Source organism: Cervus canadensis, chromosome 7, assembly GCF_019320065.1.
Source record: "Cervus canadensis isolate Bull #8, Minnesota chromosome 7, ASM1932006v1, whole genome shotgun sequence".
NCBI classification, from domain to species: Eukaryota; Metazoa; Chordata; class Mammalia; order Artiodactyla; family Cervidae; genus Cervus; species Cervus canadensis.
In genome coordinates, this window is record NC_057392.1 from 10,718,782 (window position 1) to 10,743,157 (window position 24,376).

At 39.4% G+C, this 24,376-nt stretch overlaps 1 protein-coding gene across 2 annotated transcripts in view; it reads right to left on the minus strand.

The window, feature by feature from the left end:
* PCCB (propionyl-CoA carboxylase subunit beta) overlaps nt 1–24,376 on the minus strand; it is a 93,486-nt gene that overhangs the window by 6,070 nt on the left and 63,040 nt on the right. The gene's annotated exons all lie outside the window — the stretch shown is intronic.

Here is a 24,376-nt window from a genome sequence, read left to right on the forward strand (position 1 = left end):
AGGCAAAACTTCCCTCTTGCTAAATGCATTTTCTGAGATGATAGAAATGTTCTATATCTTAGTTTGGATGGTGATTACAGGTCGGGAGTTTCCCCCTGGGTGGGGAAGATCCCTGGAGGTGGGCATGGCAACCCACTCTAGTTTTCTTGCCTGCAGAATCCCATGGAGCCTACGGTCCATAAGGTCACAAAGAGTCAGACATGACTGAAGTGATTTAGCACACATGAATTGTCAACTTGCCAAACCCCATCCAAAAGAGCATGTAAAAGCTGTGCATTTTATGATCTGTAAATTATAACTCAGTAAAAGAAAAATGTTTTAAATCTCCCCTCCTCCCTCTCTATCCAAACCTATGTTAATAAAGAATGCGAATGATGAGTCCTGGGATGAAGACAACTCTAAATTAAGAAACCGCAAGATGGAAAGGAGGTTAGAATAAAAATCAAAAAGAAGAAAAATATGAGCAATGACAACCAAAACAAGATAAAACCACTGGGGAACTGAAAACAGTCAGAAATGGAAAACCTGTGACCCTGAGCTGCCAAAAGTGGGCCCTAGGTCCAAGAGCTTGGCTTCCTCATCACAGTCCAGGCCTGTCAGAGCATCTGGCACCCAGGGAGTCCAATGAGCCCTGGCGAATTCTACAAGGAAGAAATAAGAACGAGTGCCAAGGGGGTGGAGAGGAAGGGGAGAGAAGGAGTGCAAGTTTGGGATTAGCAGATGCAAACCAGTATACATAAAATGGATAAACAACAAGGTCCTACTATATAGCATGGGGAGCTATATTCAATACACCATGGTTTATCATGAATATGAAAAAGTTTATATGTATTAATATATGTATAACTGAATCACTTTTTTTTGTATAGCAGAAGTTAACACAACATTGTAAATGAACTACATCAATAAAAAAGAAACAGAAATGAGAACCATGACAGAGGCCTCCTCGGTGAGCCTCTGACACTTTATGACATTCCATAAACATCACAAAGAAAACTACACGGTCAGAAGGAGGGAAGCTGAAGAACCACAATGGAACCAAGTATTCAGACCCCAGTCAGGGCTCAGGAAGGCCCTGGGATAGAAGTCTAGGTATTTGAAGATAAAGTCTGCACAATAAGCCAAGCAGTTTCTTCAAAAGTGAGCTTGTGAGAATGTGCCTGTACTAGAGGGTGCCAGACCTGCAGACATGGTCTCGGGACAAGAAATCTCTCTGTGCAGACACAGGAAATCATGTGAAGTCCACGCCAGGGACAGACACAGTGAGGAGGAGGAACTCAAGAAGACGTGAACAGATGAGAACGTGCCACAGGAACAAAACGCACGTTCAGTGTGTGTAAATGTGATTTCTAAACAACAAAACGGTGGAACAGACAGCACCGAGCTCCAGTCCTCAAAGAGAAACACCAAAAAACAAGCAGAAACAGTGAGAACTAACTTTGTCAAAATTCTGAAACAGGTAAGTTAACTAAGCAAAAGCTGAATTGGGAAAAAGGCAATTTAGAAACTGCAGAAAAGCTCTGTGGCATTTTGAACTACACTTGCCCCACATTCTCCCTGGTTCTAGAGGAAGCAAAGACGACCTCAGACGCCAATCACCAATAGGTCTCGCCAATAGGTCTCTTCTACCTTGTGTGAGGGGGCCCTGAAAGATGGATGCAAGCCTTTCATCTCTGTACCTAACTCAGAACTCACCCAGACCACAAAAGTAGCAGCCATTGCTCACTGTGAGAAAAAAGATCCACCGACAGACATCTGGGGCAAAAGATTACAGTTGAGATCACCTAAGGCCAGGGAGGAAAAAAACAGGCAGAGTGGGGGTTTAGGCGGGGGTGAGGCAGAATTTGGACATTCAAGAGCAACTGTATATACAAGGGACTTCAGAAAGAGGCAGATATACCTAGAGCGAGATGTATGCTCAGAAAAGATCTGAGAAGGGAAATTAGAAAGTATCTTGAATAGATCAGTGAAACAAAACAGAGAGCCCAGAAATAAACCCACAGAGCTAAGGACAATTAATCTTCTACAAAGAAGGCAATAGTATACAATGGGAAAAAAACAGTCTTTCAGCAAGTGGTATTAAGAAAGTTGGGCAGCCACAGGTAAACCACCCTCTGAGCACACTCAAAAAGAAGTTCAAAATGGCCGAAAGACTTAAATGTAAGACAAGACACCATAAAACTCCAAGAACAGTACATTGGCAAAACATTCTGACATAAATTGTACCAATGTTTTCGTAAGTCAGTGTCTCATGGCAACAGAAGTAAAAGCAAAAATAAACAAATGAGATCAACCAAGCATATAAGCTTTCAAATAGCAAAGGAATCCATAAACAAAATGAAAAAGACAAACTTCCAACTGAGAGGAGATATTTGCAAATGATGCAACCAGCAAAGGCTTAATTTCCAAAATATATAAACAGCTTCTACAATTCAATAACAAAAAAGCAAATAACCAACCAAAAAATGGTCACAAGGCCTAAACAGACATTTCTCCAAAGAAGATATACTGATGGCCAATAGACACATGAAAACATGCTCATCACTAATTATTAAATAAATGTAAATCAAAACTACAATGAGGTTCTACCTCACACCAGTCAGAATGACCACATTAAAAAGTCTAGAAATAATAATTGCTGGAGAGAGAGTAGAAAAAAGAGAATCTTCTTACACTGTTGGTGGGAATGTAAATTAGTGTAGTTCAATGAAAAACAGTATGGAGGTTCCTCAAAAAACTAAAAATAGAGGTGAAGTATGACACAGCAATCTCACTCCTAGGCATATACCCAGACAAAACTATAATTTGAAAAGATGCATGCATCCCTATTGTTCATAACAGCACTATTTACAACAGCCAAGACATGGAAAGGAGGTAAATGTCCAGTGACAGAACAATGTGTGTGGTGTATATACACACACAATGGAGTATTACTTAGCCATTAAAAAGAATAAAATAATGCCATTTGCAGTTACATGGATAGACCAAGAGATTATCACATGAAGTGAAGTGAGTCAGAAACAGGAAGACAAATACCATATATCACTTATATGAGGAATACAGAATATGACACAAATGAACACATGGACGAAACAGACTCACAGACAGAGAACATACTTATGGTGGCCAAGAGGGAGGGTGTATGGAGGGAGTAAAATTAGGAGTTTGGTTATCAGCAGGTGCAATCTATTATATATAAAGTGGATAAACAACAAGGTCCTACTGTATAGCACAGGGAACAATATTCAACATCCTATGATAAATCAGAATGCAACAGACTATGCAATATAGCAGAAATTAACACAACACTGTAAATCAACTATCAGTTCAGTCACTCAGTCGTGTCCGACTCTTTGCAACCCCATGAACCGCAGCATGCCAGGCCTCCCTGTCCATCACCAACTCCCGGAGTTTACCCAAACTCATGTCCATTGAGTTGGTGATGCCATCTAGCTGTACTTGAACAAAATTTTTCTAAAAAAGAAAATACCTTGAGATGAATGAAAATGAAACTATAACATTACAAAATAAAAGACCTGAGAGGATCGTAAGCTTTAATCTTGGGCTGATCCCTAAAGTCTGTTTAAGTCTGGCCAGGTGTTGAAAGAAATCCTCAATACAGAGCCAAATTGCAAAGACTAAAAGAGATATTTTCTTATCTATTTTGGCACCTCAGTCAAAAACAGTAGTTGGACACAAGCTAAGGAAGAGAACAAGGAATATAGCCTCTGCAAAAACAGTGAGGAAAAGTCACTAAACAAATGGACTACTACAGCATTCAACAATCAAAAAAACAAACTCTGGGAAAGGGGGAGAATATGATTTCAGAGTTTAACACATTATAATATTAAAATGTTCAGTTTTCAACAACAATAAAAAAAAAAGCATACAGAGAGACAGGAAAGTAGAACCATTCAAATGAACAAAATAAATATAAATAATCATCCTTAAGGAAGCCCAGACAATAAATTTACTAAACAAAGATTTTAAAACAACTGTTTTAAATATGCTCACGGAAGTAAAGAAAAACATGAAGAACTAAACAGACAAACAACGACAACAACAACAAAAAAAAACCAGGAAAAAATGTATGGACAAAATGAGAACATCAATGGAGAAACAAATTATAAAAAGGAACCAAACAAATTCTACTACTAAAAACTACAATAACTGAAATGAAAACATCGCTACAGGGGTTCAACAGAATTGAGAAGACAGGATGAAGGATGAGGAATCCTGAAAATACAAAAACTTAAATTATCCAATCAAAGGAATAGAAAGAAAAGAAAAACTGAAGTGATTAGAGACTAATGGACTATGAATATCATGAAGTAAACCAATATATACAGCATGTCAGTATCATAAGGAGGAGAGAGGAGAAATGGGTAGAGACATTGTTTGAAGAAATAATGTCCAAAAATTTCTCAAATTTGGCACAAGATATGAAGAAACAAAATCAAGAAACTGTAAGCCTAAGTAGAATAAACACACATATCCACACTGAGACACATTATAATCAAACTATTTAAAGAAAAAGAATCCTGAAAGTAGCAAAAGTAAGTGATTAAGCAAATACAAAGAATCATCAATAAGATTACAAATTGATCTCTCAGCAGAAACTATGGAGGCCAGAAGATAATGTGAATCATATCTAAAGTGCTGAAAGTTCTATTTTTTATTTATTTTTTATATGAAGGATAATTACTTTACAGAATTCTGTTGCTTTCTGTCAAACCTCAACATGAATCAGCCATAGATATACCTATGTCCCCTCCCTCTTGAACCTCCCTCCCCATCCCACCCCTCTAGGTTGATACAGAGCCCCTGTTTGAGTTTCCTGAGCCACACAGCAAATTCCCGTTGGCTATCTATTTTACATATGCTAATGTAAGTTTCCTTGTTACTCTTTCCATACATCTCACCCTCTCTTCCCCTCTCCCCATGTCTGTAAGTCTGTTCTCTATGTCTGTTTCTCCACTGCTGCCCTGTAAATAAGTTCTTCAGTACCATTTTTCTAGATTCCGTATATATGTGTTAGAATATAATATTTATCTTTCGCTTTCTGACTCACTTCACTCTGTATAATAGGTTCTAGGTTCATCCACCTCATCAGAACTGACTCAAATGCTTTCATTTTTATGGCTGAGTAATTTTCCATTGTGTACACATACCACAACTTCTTTATCCATTCATCTGTTGATGGATATCTAGGTTGCTTCCATGTTCCAGCTATTGTAAATACTGCTGCAATGAACAATGGGATACATGTGTCTCTTTCAATTTTGGTTTCCTCGGGGTAGATGCCTAGGAGTGGGATTGCTGGGTCATATGGTGGTTTCATTCCTAGTTTTTTAAGGAATCTCCATACCATCTTCTATAGTGGCTGTATCAATTTACATTCCCACCAACAGTGCAAGAGCATTCCCTTTTCTCCACACCCTCTCCAGCATTTATTATTTGTAGACTTTTTGATGATGGCCATTCTGACCGGTGTGAGGCGATATCTCACTGTAGTTTTGATTTGCATTTCTCTAATAATGAGCGATGTTGAGCATCTTCTCATGTGTTTGTTTGCCATCAGTATGTCTTCTCAGGAGAAATGTCTGTTTAGGTCTTTTTCCCACTTTTTGATTGGGTTGTTTGCTTTTCTGGCATTGAGTTGTATGAGCTGCTTGTGTATTTTGGAAATCCATCCTCTGTCATTGTTTCACTTGCTGTTATCTTCTCCCATTCTGAGGGTTGTCTTTCACCTTCCTTAGAGTTTCCTCTGCTGTGCAAAAGCTTTTCAATTTAATCAGGTCCCACTTGCTTACTTTTGTTTCTATTTCCATTACTATAGGAGGTGGGTGATAGAGGATCTTGCTTTGATTTACGTCATCATGTGTTCTGCTTATGTTTTCCTCTAAGAATTTTATAGTTTCTGGTCTTACATTTAGGTCTTTAATCCATTTTGAGTTTATCTTTGTGTGTGGTGTTAGGAAGTGTTCTAATTTCATTCTTTCACATGTAGCTGTCCAGTTTTCCCAGCACCATATATTGAAGAGGCTGTCTTTGCCCCGTTGTATATTCTTGCCTTCTTTGTCAAAAATAAGGTACCCATAGGTTCATGGGTTTATTTCTGGGCTTTCTATCTTGTTCCATGGGTCCATGCTTCTGTTTTTGTGCCAGTAGCATACTGTCTTCATTATTGTAGCTTTGTAGTATAATCTGAAGTCAGAAAGGTTGATTTCTCCAGCTCCATTCTTCTTTTTCAAGACTGCTTTGGCTATTCGGGGGCTTTTGTGTTTCCATATAAACTGTGAAATTTTTTGTTCTACTTCTGTGAAAAATGCCATTGGTGATTTGATAGGGATCACAGTGAATCTGTAGATGGCCTTTGGTAGTACAGTCAGTTTCACAATATTGATTCTTCCTACCCAGGAACATGGAATATCTCCCCAGCTGTTTATGTCATCTTTGATTTCTTCCATCAGTGTCTTACAATTTTCTGTGGACAGTTCTTTTGTCTCATTAAGTAAGTTTATTCCTAGATATTTAATTCTTTTTGCTGCAATAGTGAATAGGATTGATTCCTTAATTTCTCTTTCTGATTTTTCATTGTTAGTATATAGAAATACAAGTGATTTCTGTGTATTGATTTTGTATCCTGCACTTTGCTAAATTCACTGATTAGCTCTAGTAATTTTCTGATACTACCTTTAGGGTTCTCTATGTACAGTAGCATGTCATCTGCATACTGTGAGCACATTATTTTTTCTTTTCCAATCTGGATTCTTTTACTTCTTTTTCTTCTCTGATTGCTATAGCTAGGACTTCCAGAACTATGTTGAATAATAGTAGTGAAAGTCGACACCCTTATCTTGTTCCTATTCTTAAGGCGACTGCTTTCAGTTTTTCAACTCTAAGAATGATGTTTGCTGTAGGCTTTGCATATATGGCCTTTACTATGTTGAGGTAGATTCCTTCTATGTTCATTTCTTGAAGAATTTTAATCATAAATGGGGGCTGAATTTTGTCAAAGGTTTTTCTCCATCTATTGAGACTATCATATGGTTTTTATGTCTCAATTTGTTAATAAGGTATTTCAAATTGACTGACTGGCATATATTGAAGAATCCTTGCATTCCTGGAATAAACCCAACTTGATCATGGTGTATGAGCTTTTCAATATGTTGCTGAATTCTGTTTGCTAAAATTTTGTTGAGGATTTTTGCATCTATGTTCTTCAGTGATATTGGTCTGTAGTTTTCTTTTTTGTGTTGTCTTTGTCTGTTTTTGGTATCACAGTGATGATGGCCTCATAGAGTGAGTTTGGAAGTGTTCCTTCCTCTGCAATTTTTTGAAAGAGTTTTACAAGGATAGGCACTAGCTCTTCTCTAAATGTTCAATAGAATTCTCCTTCTAAGGAAGCCATCTGGTTCTGGGCTTTTGTTTTGGGGGAGATTTTTGATCACACCTTCAATTTCAGTGCTTGTAATTGGGTTGTTCATAATTTCTATTTCTTCCTGGTTCAGTCTTGGAAGATTGAACTTCTCTAAGAATCTGCCCATTTCTTCCAGATTATCCATTTTATTCCCATATAGTTGTTCATAATAGTCTCTCATAATCCTCTGTATTTCTGCATTGTCTGTTGTAACCTCTCCTTTTTCTAATTTTGTTGATTTCATTCTTCTTTTTTTCTTGATGAGTCTGGCTAAAGGTTTGTCAGTTTTGTTTATCTTTTCAAAGAATGAGCTTTTAGTTTTATTAAGCTTTACTATTGTTTCTTTCATTGCTTTTTCACTTATTTCTGCTAGGATCTTTATGATTTCTTTCCTTCTACTAAATTTGGGGGGGTTTTGTTCTTCTTTTTCAAGTTGTTTTAGGTGTAAAGTTAGGTTGTCTATTCGATGTTTTTCTTGTTTCTTGAAGTAGGATTGTATTGCTATAAACTTCCCTCTTAGGACTGCTTTTGGTACATCCCATAGGTTTTGAGTTGTCATGTTTTCATTGTCATTTGTTTCTATAAATTTTTTTATTTCCCTTTTGATTTCTACAGTAACCTGTTGATTATTTACAAATGAGTTCTTAATCTCTCCATGTGCTTGTATTTCTTACAGTTTTTCTCTTGTAATTGAAATCTAGTCTCATAGCGTTGTGGTTGGAAAAGATGCTTGATACCATTTCAACTTCCTTAAATTTACTGAGGTTTGATTTATGACTGAAGATGTGGTCTATCCTAGAGAATGTTCCATGTGCACTTGCGAAGAGGCTGTATTCTTCTGCATTTGGATGGAATGTCCTGCAGATATCAATGAGATCCATCTCATCTAATGTATCATTTAAGACTTGTATTTCCTTATTAATTTTCGGTTTTGATGATCTGTCCATTGGTGTGAGTAGGATGTTAAAGTCTCCTACTATTATTGTGTTACTGTCCATTTCTCCTTTTATGTCTGTTAGTGTTTGTCTTATGTATTGAGGTGCTCCTGTGTTGGATGCATAAATATTTATAATTGTTATGTCTTCCTCTTGGATTGATCCCTTGGTCATAATGTAGTGTCCTTTCTTATCTCTTGTAATATTCTTTACTTTAAGGTCTATTTTGTTGGATGTGAGGATTGCTACTCCAGCTTTCTTTTCCTTCCTATTTGCATGGAATATATTTTTCCATCCTCTCACTTTCAGTTTATATGTGTCTTTAGGTCTAAAGTGGGTTTCTTGTAGACAGCATATATATGGGTCTTGTTTTTGTATCCATTTAACCAGTCTGTGTCTTTTGGTTGGAGCATTTAATCTATTTACATTTAAAGTAACTACTGATATATATGTTCCTATTGCCACTTTCTGAATTGTTTGGGGTTGATTTTGTAGCTCTTTTTTCTTCTCTTGTATTTCTTGGCTACATAAGTCCCTTTAACATTTGTTGTAGAGCTGGTTTGGTCATACTGAATTCTCTTAACTTTTGCTTGTGTGAAAAGCTTTTGATTTCTCCATCAATTTTGAATGAGACCCTTGCAGGGTACAGTAATCTTGGTTGTAGATTTTTCCATTTCAGTACTTTAAATATATGCTGCCATTCCCTTCAGAGAAGGCAATGGCAACCCACTCTAGTACTCTTGCCTGGAAAATCCCATGGACGGAGGAGCCTGGTAGGCTGCAGTCCATGGGGTCGCTAAGAGTCAGACACAACTGAGCGACTTCACTTTCACTTTTCACTTTCATCCATTGGAGAAGGAAATGGCAACCCACTCCAGTGATTTTGCCTGGAGAATCCCAGGGATGGCAGAGCCTGGTGGGCTGCCGTCTATGGAGTCGCACAGACTCGGACACAACTGAAGCAACTTAGCAGCAGCAGGAGCAGCCATTCCCTTCTGGCCGGCAGAGTTTCTGCTGAAAGATCAGCTGTTAAGTGTATGGGGTTTCCCTTTTACATTATTTGCTGCTTCTCCCTTGCTGCTTTTACTATTCTTTCTTTGTGTTTAGTCTTTGTTAGCTTGATTAGTATGTGTCTTGGTGTGTTTTTCCTTGGGTTTATCCTGTATGGGACTCTTTGCACCTCTTGGACTTGATTGACTATTTCCTTTTCCTTGTTGGGGAAATTTTCAATGATAATGTCTTCAAAAATTTTCCCATACCCTTTCTTTTTCTCTTCTTCTTCTGGGGCCCTTATGATTTGAATGTTGGTGCATTTGATATTGTCCCAGAGGTCTCTGAGACAATCCTCAGTTCTTTTCATTTTTTTACTTTATTCTGCTTTACAGAAGTTATTTCCACCATTTTATCTTCCAGCGCACTGATTTGTTCTTCTGCTTCAGATATTCTGCTATTGATTCTTTCTAGAGTGTTTTTAATTTCAATAATTGTATTGTCTGTCTCTGTATATTTATTCTTTAATTCTTCTAGGTCATTGTTAATTGATTCTTGCATTTTCTCCATTTTGTTTTCAAGGTTTTTGATCACCTTTACTATTATTATTCTAAATTCTTTTCCAGGTGGTTTGCCTATATCCTCTTCATTTATTTGGACTTCTGCATTTCTAGTTTGTTCCTTCATTTGTGTAGTATTTCTCTGCCTTTTCTTTTTTTTTTTTTAACTTATTGTGTTTGAGGTTTCCTTTTCCCAGGCTTCAAGGTTGAATTCTTTCTTTCTTTTGGTTTCTGCCCTCCTAAGGTTGGGCCCGTGGTTTGTGTAAGCTTCATATAGGTGGGATTTGTGCTGAGCTTCTGTTTGGTTGTTTGCTTTTCCTCTGATGGGCAAGGCTGAGCGAGGTGGTAATCCTATCTGCTAATGACTGGGTTTATATTTTTCTTTTGTTTGTTGTTTAGATGAGGTATCCTGCACAGGGTGCTACTGATAGTTGGGTGATGCTGGGTCTTGTATTCAAGTGGTTTCCTTTGTGTGAGTTCTCACTATTTGATACTCCCTAGGGTTAGTTCTCTGGTAGTCCATGATCTTGGAGTCAGTGTTCCCACTCTAAAGGCTCAGGGCTTGATCTTGTGCTGGAGGCTGAAAGTCTCAGATCGAGGTGCCTGGCGTGGTCAGGTGAAGACACTCTTACAAGCCACAGAATCATCACTGGATCCTCTCCTCTCTGAAGCAAGGTCCTGGAGGGATACCCCAGCGTGTGCAGCAGACACATTGCTAGGCAGAACTTGGCAGCAGAGGCTTCCCTGGTGGCTCAGACGGTAAAGCGCCTGTCTCCAATGCTGGAGACCCGGGTTCGATCCCTGGGTCGGGAAGATCCCCTGGAGAAGGAAATGGCAACCCACTCCAGTATTCTTGCCTGGAAAATCCCATGGACAGAGGAGCCTGGTAGGCTACAGTCCATGGGGTCGCAAAGAGTCAGACACGACTGAGTGACTTTACTTACTTATTTTTATTTAACGGTAGTTTTATTTTTTAGTTTTTTGAGAATCCTCCATACTGTTTTGTAAAGTGGCTATACCAATTTACATTCGCACTAATTGTATACAAGGGCTCCTTATTCTCCACATCTTTGCCAACATTTATTTCTGTTCATCTTGATGATAGCTATTCTGACAGATGTGAGGCGATATCTCATTGTGGGTTTGATTTTTCATTTCCCTGATGATTAGCGAGGTTGAGGATCTTTTCATATGCATGTTTTCCATTTGCATTTCTTCTCTGGAAAAATGTCTATTCAGTGCTTCTGCCCTAGTAATTTCCACTCCTGGGTATGTATCAAAAAAAAAAAACAACCCACCACTAGTTCAAAAAGATACATGCACTCCAATGTTCATAGCAGCATTATTTATAATTGCCAAATCTGCAAGCAACCTAAGTGTCAATCAACAGATGAACAGATAGAGAAAAACGGTGTATATGTATAGTGCGCTTCCCTGGAGGCTCATACAGTAAAGAACCTGCCTGCAACCTGGGAGACCCAGGTTCATCCTTGGGTCGGGAATACCACCTGGGAATGGGAATGACTACTCCTCCAGTATTCCTGCCTGGAGAATAACAAGGACAGAGGAGCCTGGCCAGCTACAGTCCACTGGGTCGCAAAGAGTCAGACATGACTGAGTGACTAACACTCATACATATAATGGAATACTACTCAGACATACAAAGAATGAAACAAATGGCAAACATGGATGGACTTGGAGGGCATTACACTAAGTGAAATAAGCCAGAGAAAGACAAATACTGTATGATATCACTTATATATGGAATCTAAAAAATATAACAAACCAGTGTATACAACCAAAAAGAATCAGACACAGATGCAGACAACAAATTAGTGGTTGGCAATGGGGAGAAACAAGACAGGAGGGGCAATATAGGGGTAAGAGAGTAAGAGGCACATGGGATACATTGTATAACATGGTGAATACAGTCAATATTTTATAACTATAAACATATACACAACTATAAATATTTTTAAACTATAACCTTTAAAAACTGTGAATTACTATATTGTACACTATAACATACAGCAAATATATATACTTCAATTAAAAAATTAAGAAACAAAGTGCTGAAAGAGTAAAATCTCAACCAAGAAGTCTACACTTGGCAAGCTGTCCTTCAAAAATGAGGGACAAATTAAGACATTGCTAAATAAACAAGCTGAAGAGTTTGTTACCACTATGCCTGCCCTACAAAAAATGGTAAAGCAAGCCCACCAGGTTGAAATAAAAAGATAGTAGACGGTATCACAAAACCATATAAAGAAATCAAGATCTCCAGTAAAGATAACTACATGGGGAAATATGAAAGTCATTATTACTGTATTTCTGGTTATTATTTCTGGCATTATTACTGTAATGCCACTTTTTATTTCTTACATGATTTAAAAAACAAATTCAGGGAATGCCCTGGCAGTCCAGTGGTTACGACTCCACACTTTCATTGCCTGGGCCTGTGTTCAACCCCCGGTCAGGGAACCTAAGATATTGTAAGTCATGTGGTGTAGCCAAAAAACAAAACAGCAACAACAAAAAATACACTCCAAAAAGGTTCATTGGTGAAGAATTCTACAAAACCTTTAAAAATGAAATTGCAGCAGTTCTCTATGATCTCTTCTAGAAGATACAATCAGAGAGAATATTTTCTAACTCATTCTATGAGGCCATCATCACCCTAATACCTAAACATTACAAGAAAACTACAGACCAGTGTCTCTCAAAAACATAAATGTAAGAATCCTCAACAAAATATTTAACAAATCAAACTCAGTAATAGACAAAAATAATTATACACTACTTCCAGGTGAGATTTATCCCAGGTATGCGAGGCCGATTGAACATCTGAAACAGACTTTCCTGATGGTCCAATGGCTAAGACTCCATGCTCCCAATCCAGGGGGACTAGGTTTGATCCCTGGTCAGGGAACTAGATCCCACATGCCACAACTAAGAGTTCACATATTGCAACTAAGAGTTCTTATGCCGCAACTGAAGATCCCTCATGCTGCAACAAAGATCGAAGACTACATGTACCACAACTAAGACCCAGCACAGTCAAATAAATAATTTCTTTTGTCTGAAAAACAATTCACATATTCCACTACATCAACATCTAAAGAAGAAAAACTACATGACTGTATCAACAGATGAAGAAAAGCATTCAGAAAATCCAGCATCTCATGATTAAAGACTAACAACAAACTATAAATAGAAATAAAGGGGAACATTCTTAACTTGATAAACAACATCCACAAAAACCCACAGCTAACATATGTAATGGTGAAAACCCAGAAACTTTTCCACTAAGATCAGGTATAAAGGCAAGAATGTGCCCTCTCACCACTCCTTTTAAAAACTGTACTGGAAGTCCAAGCTAATACAATAAACCAAGAAAAGAAAATGCTTAGAAGCCACACAGACTGGGAAGGAAGACCTAACTTTCTTTGTTTACACATGACATGATTGTCTATGTAGAAAATCCTATAGAACAAAAATACTGCTGAAACTAATAATTACAGCAAAGTTGCAGGATCCAAAGTGAATTTACTAAAGTAAATCACTTTTCTATATACCAGCAATGAATTTGAAACTATTAGTAACAACACAATACCATTTACATTAGCACACTCCCCTCCCCCAGAAAGAAATATATAGGCATAAATCTAACAAAACAAATACAATATCTATATGAGGAAGATTACAAAAATCTTATGAACAAAATGAAAAAGCTAAATAAGTGAAGAGATATTCCATGTTCATGGAATGAAAGACTCCATATCATCAAGAGGGATGGTATTGGTAAAATAAATGAGGTACGGTATTGGTGAAATAACTCAATGGAACAAAATAGAGTCCAGAAACAGACCTACATAAATATAACAAACTAATCTTTGAGAGGAGCAACCCCCTATCCAAGGAGCGGCGGCTGCATGGTTGCAGGAGGGCTAAGAAGAGCTACTCCATGATCAAGGTCAGGAGGGGCGGCCATGAGGAGATATCCCTCATCCAAGGTAACAAGCAGCGGCTGCGCTTTCTTGGAGCAGCCGTGAAGAGATACCCCACGTCCAAGGTAAGAGAAACCCAAGTGAGGGTAGGTGTTGCGAGAGGGCATCAGAGGGCAGACAGACTGAAATCATAATCACAGACAACTAGCCAGCCTGATCACATGGACCACAGTCTTGTCTAACTCAATAAAACTAAGGCATGCCATGTGGGGGCACCCAAGATGGTCGGGTCATGGTGGAGAGGACTGACAGAATGTGGTCCACTGGAGAAGGGAATGGCAAACCACTTCAGTATTCTTGCCTTGAGAACCCAAGTAACAGTATGAAAAGGCAAAATGACAGGATACTGAAAGAGGAACTCCCCAGGTTGGTAGGTGCCCAATATGCTACTGGAGATCAGTGGAGAAATAACTCCAGAAAGAATGGAGGGATGGAGCCAAAGCAAAAGTAATACCCAGTTGTGGATGTGACTGGTGATAGAAGCAAGATCCGATGCTATAAAGAGCAATACTTCATAGGAACCTGGAATACTAGGTCCATGAATCAAGGCAAATTGGAAGTGGTCAAACAGGAGATGACAAGAGTGAACATCAACATTCGAGGAATCAGTGAACTAAGATGAACTGGAATGGGTGAATTTAACTCAGATGACCATATATCTACTACTGTGGGCAGGAATCCCTTAGAAGAAATAGAGCAGCCATCATGGTCAACAAAAGAGTCCGAAATGCAGTACTTGGATGCAATCTCAAAAATGACAGAATGATCTCTGTTCGTTTCCAAGGCAAACCATTCAATATCACAGTAATCCAAGCCTATGCCACAACCAGTAATGCTGAAGAAGCTGATGTTGAACGGTTCTATGAAGACCTACAAGACCTTTTAGAACTAACACCCAAAAAGGATGTCCTTTTCATTATAGGGAACTGGAATGCAAAAGTAGGAAGTCAAGAAACACCTGGTGTAAGAGGCAAATTTGGCCTTTGAGTACAGAATGAAGTAGGGCAAAGGCTAATAGAGTTTTGCCAAGAGAATGCATTGGTCACAGCAAACACTCTCTTCCAGCAACACAAGAGGAGACCCTACACATGGACATCACCAGATGGTCAACACTGAAATCATTTTGATTATATTCTTTGCAGCCAAAGATGGAGAAGCTCTATACAGTCAGCAAAAACAAGAACAGGAGCTGACTGTGGCTCAGATCATGAACTCCTTATTGCCAAATTCAGACTTAAATTGAAGAAAGTAGGGAAAACCACTAGACCATTCATGTATGACCTAAATCAAATCCCTTAAGATTATACAGTCAAAGTGAGAAATAGATTTAAGGGACTAGATCTGACAGACAGAGTGCTCGATGAACTATGGACAGGAGGTTCGTGACATTGTACAGGAGACAGGGATTAAGATCATCCCCATGAAAAAGAAATGCAAAAAGGTAAAATGGCTGTCTGAGGAGGCCTTACAAATAGCTGAGAAAAGAAGTGAAGTGAAAAGCAAAGGCGAAAAGGAAAGATATTTCCATTTGAATGCAGAGTTCCAAAGAATAGCAAGCAGAGATAAGAAAATCTTCCTCAGTGATCAATGCAAAGAAATAGAGGAAAACAACAGAATGGGAAAGACTAGAGATCTCTTCAGGAAAATTAGAGATAATAAGGGAACATTTCATGCAAAGATGGGTTCGATAAAGGACAGAAATGGTATGGACCTAACAGAAGCAGAAGATATTAAGAAGAGGTGGCAAGAATACACGGAAGAACTATACAAAAAAGATTTTCACAACCCAGATAAATACGATGGTGTGATCAGTCACCTAGAGCCAGACATCCTGGAATGCGAAGTCAAGTGGGCCTTAGAAAGCATCACTACGAACAAAGCTAGTGGAGGTGATGGAATTCTAGTTGACCTATTTCAAATCCTAAAAGATGATGTTGTGAAAGTGCTGCACTCAATATGCCAGCAAATTTGGAAAACTCAGCAGTGGCCACAGGACTGGAAAAGGTCAGTTTTTATTCCAATCCCAAAGAAAGGCAGTCCCAAAGAATGCTCAAACTACCGCAAAATTGCACTCATCTCACATGCTAGTAAAGTAATGCTCAAAATTCTCCAAGCCAGGCTTCAGCAATACGTGAACCGTGAACTTCCAGATGTTCAAGCTGGTTTTAGAAAAGGCAGCGGAACCAGAGGTCAAATTGCCAACATCCGTTGCATCATGGAAAAAGCAAGAGAGTTCCAGATAAACATCTATTTCTGCTTTATTGACTATGTCAAAGCCTTTGACTATGTGGATCACAACAAACTGTAGAAAATTCTGAAAGAGAAGGGCATACCAGACCACCTGACCTGCCTCTTGAGAAACCTGTATGCAGGTCAGGAAGCAACAGTTAGAACTGGGCATGAAACAACAGACTGGTTCCTAATAGGAAAAGGAGTACATCAAGGCTGTATGTTGTCACCCTGCTTATTTAACTTATATGCAGAGTACATCATGAGAAACGTGGGCTGGAAGAAGCGCAAGCTGGAATCAAGATTGCCAGGAGAAATATCAATAACCTCAGATATGCAGATGACACCACCCTTATGGCAGAAAGTGAAGAGGAACTAAAAAGCCTCTTGATGAAAGTGAATGAGGAAAGTGAAAAAGTTGGCTTAAAGTCAACATTCAAAAAACTAGGATCATGGCATCCAGTCCCATCACTTCATGGCAAATAGATAGGGAAACAGTGGCTGACCTTATTTTTTGGGGCTCCAAAATCACTGCAGATGGTGACTGCAGCCATGAAATTTAAGACGCTTACTCCTTGGAAGGAAAGTTATGACCAACCTAGATAGCATATTAAAAAGCAGATATTACTTTGCCTACAACAGTCCATCTGGTCAAGGCTATGGTTTTTCCATTGGTCATGTATGGATTTTGAGAGTTGGACGGTGAAGAAGGCTGAACACCAAAGAACTGATGCTTTTGAACTGTGGTGTTGGAGAAGACTCTTGAGAGTCCCTTGGACTGCAAAGAGATCCAACCAGTCCATCCTAAAGGAGATCAGTCTTGGGTGTTCACTGGAAGGACTGATGCTGAAGCTGAAACTCCAATACTTTGGCCACCTCATGAGAAGAGTTGACTCATTGGAAAAGACCCTGATGCTGGGAGGGACTGGGGGCAGGAGGAGAAGGGGAGGATGAGATGGCTGGATGGCATCACCAACTCGATGGACATGAGTTTGAGTAGTCTCCGGGAGTTGGTGATGGACAGGGAGGCCCAGCGTGCTGCAATTCATGGGGTCACAAAGAGTTGGACACAACTGAGTAACTGAACTGAGCTAGACTGAATCTTTGACAAAGGATCAAAGGTATGACAATGGAATAAAGACGGTCTTTTTAACAAATGATGCTGGAGACAATCAGACATCCCTCTCCAAAAAAACTGATGTAGATCCAAACCTTATGCCTTTCACAAAAAATTACCTCAAAATGGATTCACAGTTAAATATAAAACACAAAACTATAAAACTCCTAGAAGACAACATGGGAGAATACTTATGTGACCCTGGGTATGGTAATTAACTTTTTAGGTACACTACTTTCAAATGCATGATCCATGAAAGAAATAATTGGTATGCAGGACTTAAAATTAAAATTTCTCCTCTCTGAAAGACACTATCCAGAGTATGAGAAGACAATCATAGACTGGGAGAAAATACCTAAAAAACACACAGTCTGACAAAAGCCTGCTATCTAACATATACAAAGAACTCTTTAAACTTGTGAAAGAATATCAGCCTAAAATAGGATATAAAATGAAGAGGATATAAAATGGAGAACCTCATGTATTTGTCCTCAGGGAGACAAAACTTAAAGACTAAGAAACTGATTTTTCTAAAACGCCTGATTTATTGAACACCAATAGTGCCAAAATTTTCTCAGATGACACAGGGTTGATCAAGGGCTGTCTCATATCAAACTTCAGGAAGTTTCAAAAACGGGAGATGACCCAGGTCAGGTTGGACTCAAAGAGGGGGCTGAACTGAGTTTTGTTTTTGTGGCTAAACTGATTTTTATCTGCTCAGGAAGTTTTCAAGGCTGGTCTCCATTTGTTGTTTATTTTAACTGACTCTAAATGAACTCTCCCCTCTTTACATTCCTTGTCCATAAATACAACCTGCCCCAAACCCTCAATGGACTCACCTGTAACTTGCTACAGTTTGCTTGTCCTGAACTATAGTTCCTCTGCTATTCCTGAATAAACTCATTTTCTTGAGCTTGCTTCAGTTTACCTCTATATTCAGGTCAAACAAACTCAACAATAAGAAAACAAACCAATTAAAAAAAATGGGCAAAAGACCTGAACAGATCCCTTACCAAAGAAAACATAGACATGGCAAATAAGCATATGAAAATATGTTCTACATCATGTCACCAAGGAAATGCAAATTATAATGAGATACCACTACACACCTATCAGAACAGCCAAAATTCAGAACACAGACTCCAAATGCTGAAAAAAGATGTGGAGCAAGAGAACTCTTCCTCCTGCTGGTAGGGATGCAAATTAGTACAGCCACTCTAGAAGACACTTTGGCAAACTAACACTTACAAATTTACTTACAAGCTAAACACACTCTTACATTTTTGAGCCAGAAATCATGTTCCTCCATATTTACCCAATGAGGTGAAAACTTATGCATGTCCACATAAAAACTTGCATATGTATTTTTAGCAGCTTTATTCATAACTGCCAAAACTTAAAAGCAGCGAAGACATTCTTCAGTAGGTGAAGAGAAAAAGGAACTGTAATATAACCACACAATGTAATATTAACACTAAAAAGAAATCAGATATTAAGCAATGACAAGACATGGAGGAAACTTGAATCACAGAGTAAACTGCCTTATCAGGCCAGCTTCTCCCATCTAACTAGATGGAAGGGGCTGATCCAAAAAATCTACATACTGTGTGATTCTAACTACACAGTACTTTGCAAAATTATGGAAAACTATAGAAACAATAGACGCATGAGTGACTGCCAATGGTTATCAGGCTATCAGGGTTATGGCTAAGGGATTGATGAATAGGCAGAGGATTTTTAGGGCAAGTGAAACCATTTAGAATGCTGCTGCAAATGGTAGATACATATAGTTACACATTTATCAAAACCTACAGAAATGCAAAAGTGGTTCAATATACAAAAAAAATCAATAAGTATGATATACCACATTAATACAACAAAGGACAAAAGCTACATCATCATCTCAATTGACACAGAAAAGGCATTTGGCAAAATCTTTCACCTTTCATGAAAAACACTCAGAAAACTACAAACAGAAGGAAATTTCCCCAACATCATGACCATGTACAAACACCTACAGCTAACATCCTATTCAATAATGAAATACAAAATTCTCGCCCTAGGATCAGGAACAAGACACTAGCACCACTGCTATTCAACACTGGGCTGGAAGTTCCAGGAAGAACAGTTCATGATGAAAAGGCATCCAAGTTGGAGAGGAAGAAGTAAAACTATTTTTATTTGCATAAATATGTTCCTATATATATAGAAAATTCCAGAGCATTTACAAGAAAGCTATTCAAGCTAATAATTTCAGCAAAGTTGCAGGTTACAAGATCAGCAAACCAAAAGCAGGTGCATGCTTGGCTTTCTATATGCCAATAATGAACAATCTGAAAAGGAAACTGAAAAAGGAATTCTATTTACATAGCATCTAAAAGAATAAAAGACTTAGGAGTAAATTTGACCAAGAGGTTACTTAAAGACTTATGCAGTAAAAACTACAAAATACTGTTGAAGAAATAAAAGAAGACCAAAATAAATAGAAAGACATCCTGTGTTCATGGTTCAGAAGACTTTACATAGTTAAAATGTCAATACTACATGAAGTGATCAATAGACTCACTGCAATCACCATCAAACTTCCAACAGCCTTTTTTGCAAAAATAGAAAGGCCAATCAATAGTCAAATTCATAACGGACTGCAAGGGGGCTACAAAATAATCTTGAAAAAGAACAGCACAAGAAGACTCACACTTCCCAATATTAAAACTTACTACAAACCTACAGTAATCAGAACAATGTTAATACCAGCATATAGACAGACATGTAGACGAAAGGAACAGTATTGAGAAACCAGAAATAAATTTATACATCTCTAGATCATTGATTTCTGACAAAAATGCCAAATCCATTCAATAGGAAAAGAACAGTCTATTCAGCAAATGATACTGGGATATCTAAGTTTTCATATGCAAAAGAATAAAGTGGGGGGGTGGGGCGGTCCTAAGATGGCAGAGGAATAGGATGGAGGGACCACTTCTCCCCCCCCAGATTCATCAAAAGATCATTTGAACACTGAGCAAATTCCACAAAACAACTTCTGAACGCTGGTGGAGGACACCAGGCACCCAGAAGGGCAGCCCATTGTCTTCGAAATGAGGTAGGACAAAATATAAAAGATAAAACGAGAGACAAAAGAGTTAGGGATGGAGACCCGTCCCAGGGAGGGAGTCGTGAAAGAGAAGTTTCCAAACACCAGGAAACCCTCTCACTGGCAGGTCTGTGAGTTTTGGAATCTCAGAGGGCAACATAACCGGGAGGAAATAAAAATAAATGTTTTTATTTATAAAATAAATATTTTATTTATAAAATAAATTTTAAAAAAAACCCACAGAGTACGCACCTAACCACAACTCCCAGCAGAGAAGTAGCCCAGATGCTCACGTCTGCCACCAGCGAGTGGGGGTTAAACAGGGCGGCATGGGCTGCATTGCTTAGGGTAAGGACTGGGCCTGAATGCCCTGAGGACAATATGAGGGAGCTAACCTGAGATAGCACCCCAAACCGTGGGAGAGCCAGAGAGGAAAAAAAAAAAGGGAGAGAAAGAGAGAACTTTCCCGCGAAAAGCTCTAACCTAAGGCACTGCTGGCTGCTCACAGAACAAACGACTGAGCGAATACCAGAGGAGAGCCAGCTGGCTGCAGACTGGCCCATCCGCCACCAGAGGCAGAGAGGCAGGCGGGCAACAGCCAGAGCTGGGGGGAGAGGGGCAATCTCTGCCCCAGAGACGGCATCCTCCACCAAACTGTGAGTAGGCCCCCAGTTGCTAACCAAGTCTTCTTGGGATCATGGACGGTTGACATCCACCAGGAGGGTCACAGCCAGAGATCAGCTCCCCAGAGGAGACACACGGCACACCTGAGACGACGCTGTTGCTGCGCACCCAGGAAACCAAGTGGCTGGGACCAGGGAGGTGATAAGATGTACTGCCCCACTAGGGAGAGTGCACTCGCCAAGCACCTGGCTGCCTGAGCTGCTCGGACCTGGGAAGGAAGGGCACAAAATGTAGGCCCAACCAAGTCTGTGCCTTTGTGGAGTACCCAAGAACCTGAACAGCTTAGACCTGGGAAGTGCACGCAACCCAGGGCCTGATTCAGAGAGCTCCCCAGCAGAGCAACCTGGATCCTGAGCAGTGTAGACCAGGAGAGCACACACGCCGTGAGCAGGGGCAAGCCCGGTGTGGCCCAGACACTGTGAGCACTCCCCACACACGCCAGTGATGTTTGCTTGCAGTGCTCCTCCCTCCCCACAGCACAACTGAACAAGTGAGCCTAAAAAAGTGTCCACCACCGCCCCCTCGTGTCAGGGTGGAAATTAGACACTGAAGAGACTTGCAAACAGAAGAAGCCAAAATAACCAGAGGGAACTGCTTTGGAAGTGACAGGTGCAATAGATTAAAACCCTGTAGTTGGGACCAACTACATTGGAAGGGGCCTATAGACCTCGACAAGAAGTATAAGCTGGAACAAGGAACTATCTGAAACTGAACTGACCCCACACTGCCTGCAACAGCTCCAGAGGAATTCCTAGATATATTTTACTGTTATCATTTTTTACATTTTTTAAATTTTAATTCCTCTATTACTCCTTTAATTTTCATTTTTATAACATACTACTACCTTGCAAAAAAAAGACCCTATTTTTAAAGCAAATTTCATATATATTTTTTATAATTTGGGGGATTTTGTGTTTTTTTTCAATATTGTATTTTTGAGAGTCTAACCCCTACTCCATATTTTTAATCCTTTCTTTTTGATGTTTGTTATCAATTTTGTACTTTTAAGAATCCATTCTTCACTACCCATTTTAACTTAGGAGTGTGATTACTGGCTTGATTGCCCTCTCCTCATTTTGACTCTCCTTTTTCTCCCCCAGGTCACCTCTATCTCCTCCCTAGCTTTCTCTTCTCTACCCAACTCTGTGAATCTCTCTGGGTATTCTGGGCTGTGGAGAACACTTAGGGAACTGATAACTGGCTAGATCTGTCTCTCTCCTTTTGACTCCCCATCTTCTCCTCCTGGTCACCTCTATCTCCTTCCTCCCTCTTCTCTTCTTTACGTAGCTCTGTGAACCTCTCTGGGTGTTCCAGGTTGTGGAGAGCACATAGGGAACTGATTACTGGCTAGATTGCTCTCTCCCCTTTTGATTCCACCTCTTCTCCTCCTGGTCACCTCTATCTCCCTCCTTCCTCTTCTCTTGTCCATGTAATTCTGCGAATCTCTCTGGGTGTCCCTCACTATGGAGAATCTTTCCTCCATTAACCTAGATGTCTTATCATCAGTGCAGCATGGATGGAGACGTCCTGAGGCTACTGTAAGAATAAGACTGAAAACCAGAGGCAGGAGGCTTAAATCCAAAACTTGAGAACACCAGAAAACTCCTGACTCCAGGGACCATGACTTGACAAGAGCTCATCCAAAAGCCTCCATACCTACACTGAAACCAAGCTCCACCCAAGAGCCCAAGTTCCAGAGCAAGACATATCACACTAATTCTCTAGCAACGCAGGTACATAGCCCTGAGCATTAATATACAGGCTGCCCAAAGTCACACCAAACCCATAGACACCTCAAAACTCACTACTGGACACTTCATTAGACTCCAGAGAGAAGAGATCCAGCTCCACCCACCAGAACACCAATGCAAGCTTCCCTAATCAGGAAACCTTGACAAGCCACTCATCCAACCCCACCCATAGGAAGGAACCTCCACAATAAAGAGAAACCATAAACTTTCAGCATACAGAAAGGCCACCCCAAACACAGCAATCTAAACAAAATGAAAAGGCAGAGAAATATTCAACAGGTAAAGGAACATGATAGTTCAGTTCAGTTCAGTCGCTCAGTCGTGTCAGACTCTTTGTGACCCCATGAATCGCAGCACTCCAGGCCTCCCTGTCCATCACCAACTCCTGGAGTCCACCCAAACCCATGTCCATTGAGTCAGTGATGCCATCCAGCCATCTCATCCTCTGATAAATGCCTGCCAAACCAAACAAAAGAGGTGGAGATAGGGAGTTCACCTGAAAAAGAATTCAGAATAATGATAGTAAAAATGATCCAATATATTGAAAACAAAATGGAGTTGCAAATAAATAATCTGGAGACAAGGATTGAGAAGATGCAAGAAATGTTTAAGAAGGACCTAGAAGAAATAAAAAAGAGTCAATCAATAATGAATAATACAATAACTGAAATCAAAAACTCTCTCAAGGGAACCAACAGTAGAATAACAGAGGCAGAAGATATGATAAGTGAGGTGGAAGATAGAATGGTGGAAATAAATGAAGCAGAGAGGAAAAAAGAAAAAAATATTAAAAGAAATGAGGACAACCTCAGAGATCTCTGGGACAATGTCAAACGCCCCAACATTCAAATCATAGGAGTCCCAGAAGACAAAAAGAAAGGCCATGACAAAATACTTGAGGAGCTAATAGTTGAAAACTTCCCTAAAATGGGGAAGGAAATAGCCACCCAAGTCCAAGAAACCCAGAGAGTCCCAAACAGGATAAACCCAAGGCAAAACACCCCAAGACACACATTAATCAAATTAATGAAGATCAAACACAAAGAACAAATATTAAAAGCAGCAAAGGAAAAATAACACACAAGGGGATTCCCATAAGGATAACAGCTGATCTTTCAATAGAAACTCTTTAGGCCAGAAGGGAAAGGCAGGACATATTTAAAGTGATGAAAGAGAAAAACCTACAACCCAGATTACTGTACCCAGCAAGGATCTCATTCAAATATGAAGGAGAAATCAAAAGCTTTACAGACAAGCAAAAGCTGAGGGAATTTGGCACCAGCAAACCAGCTCTTCAACAAATGCTAAAGGATCTTCTCTAGACAGGAAACACAGAAAAGGTTTATAAACTCAAACCCAAAACAACAAAGTAAATGGCAACGGGATCATACTTATCAATAATTACCTTAAATGTAAATGGGTTGAATGCCCCAACAAAAGACAAAGACTGGCTGAATGGAAAAACAAGACCCCTATATATGCTGTCTACAAGAGACCCACCTCAAAACAAGGGACACATACAGACTGAAAGTGAAGGGCTGGAAAAAGATACTTCATGCAAATGGAGACCAAAAGAAAGCAGGAGG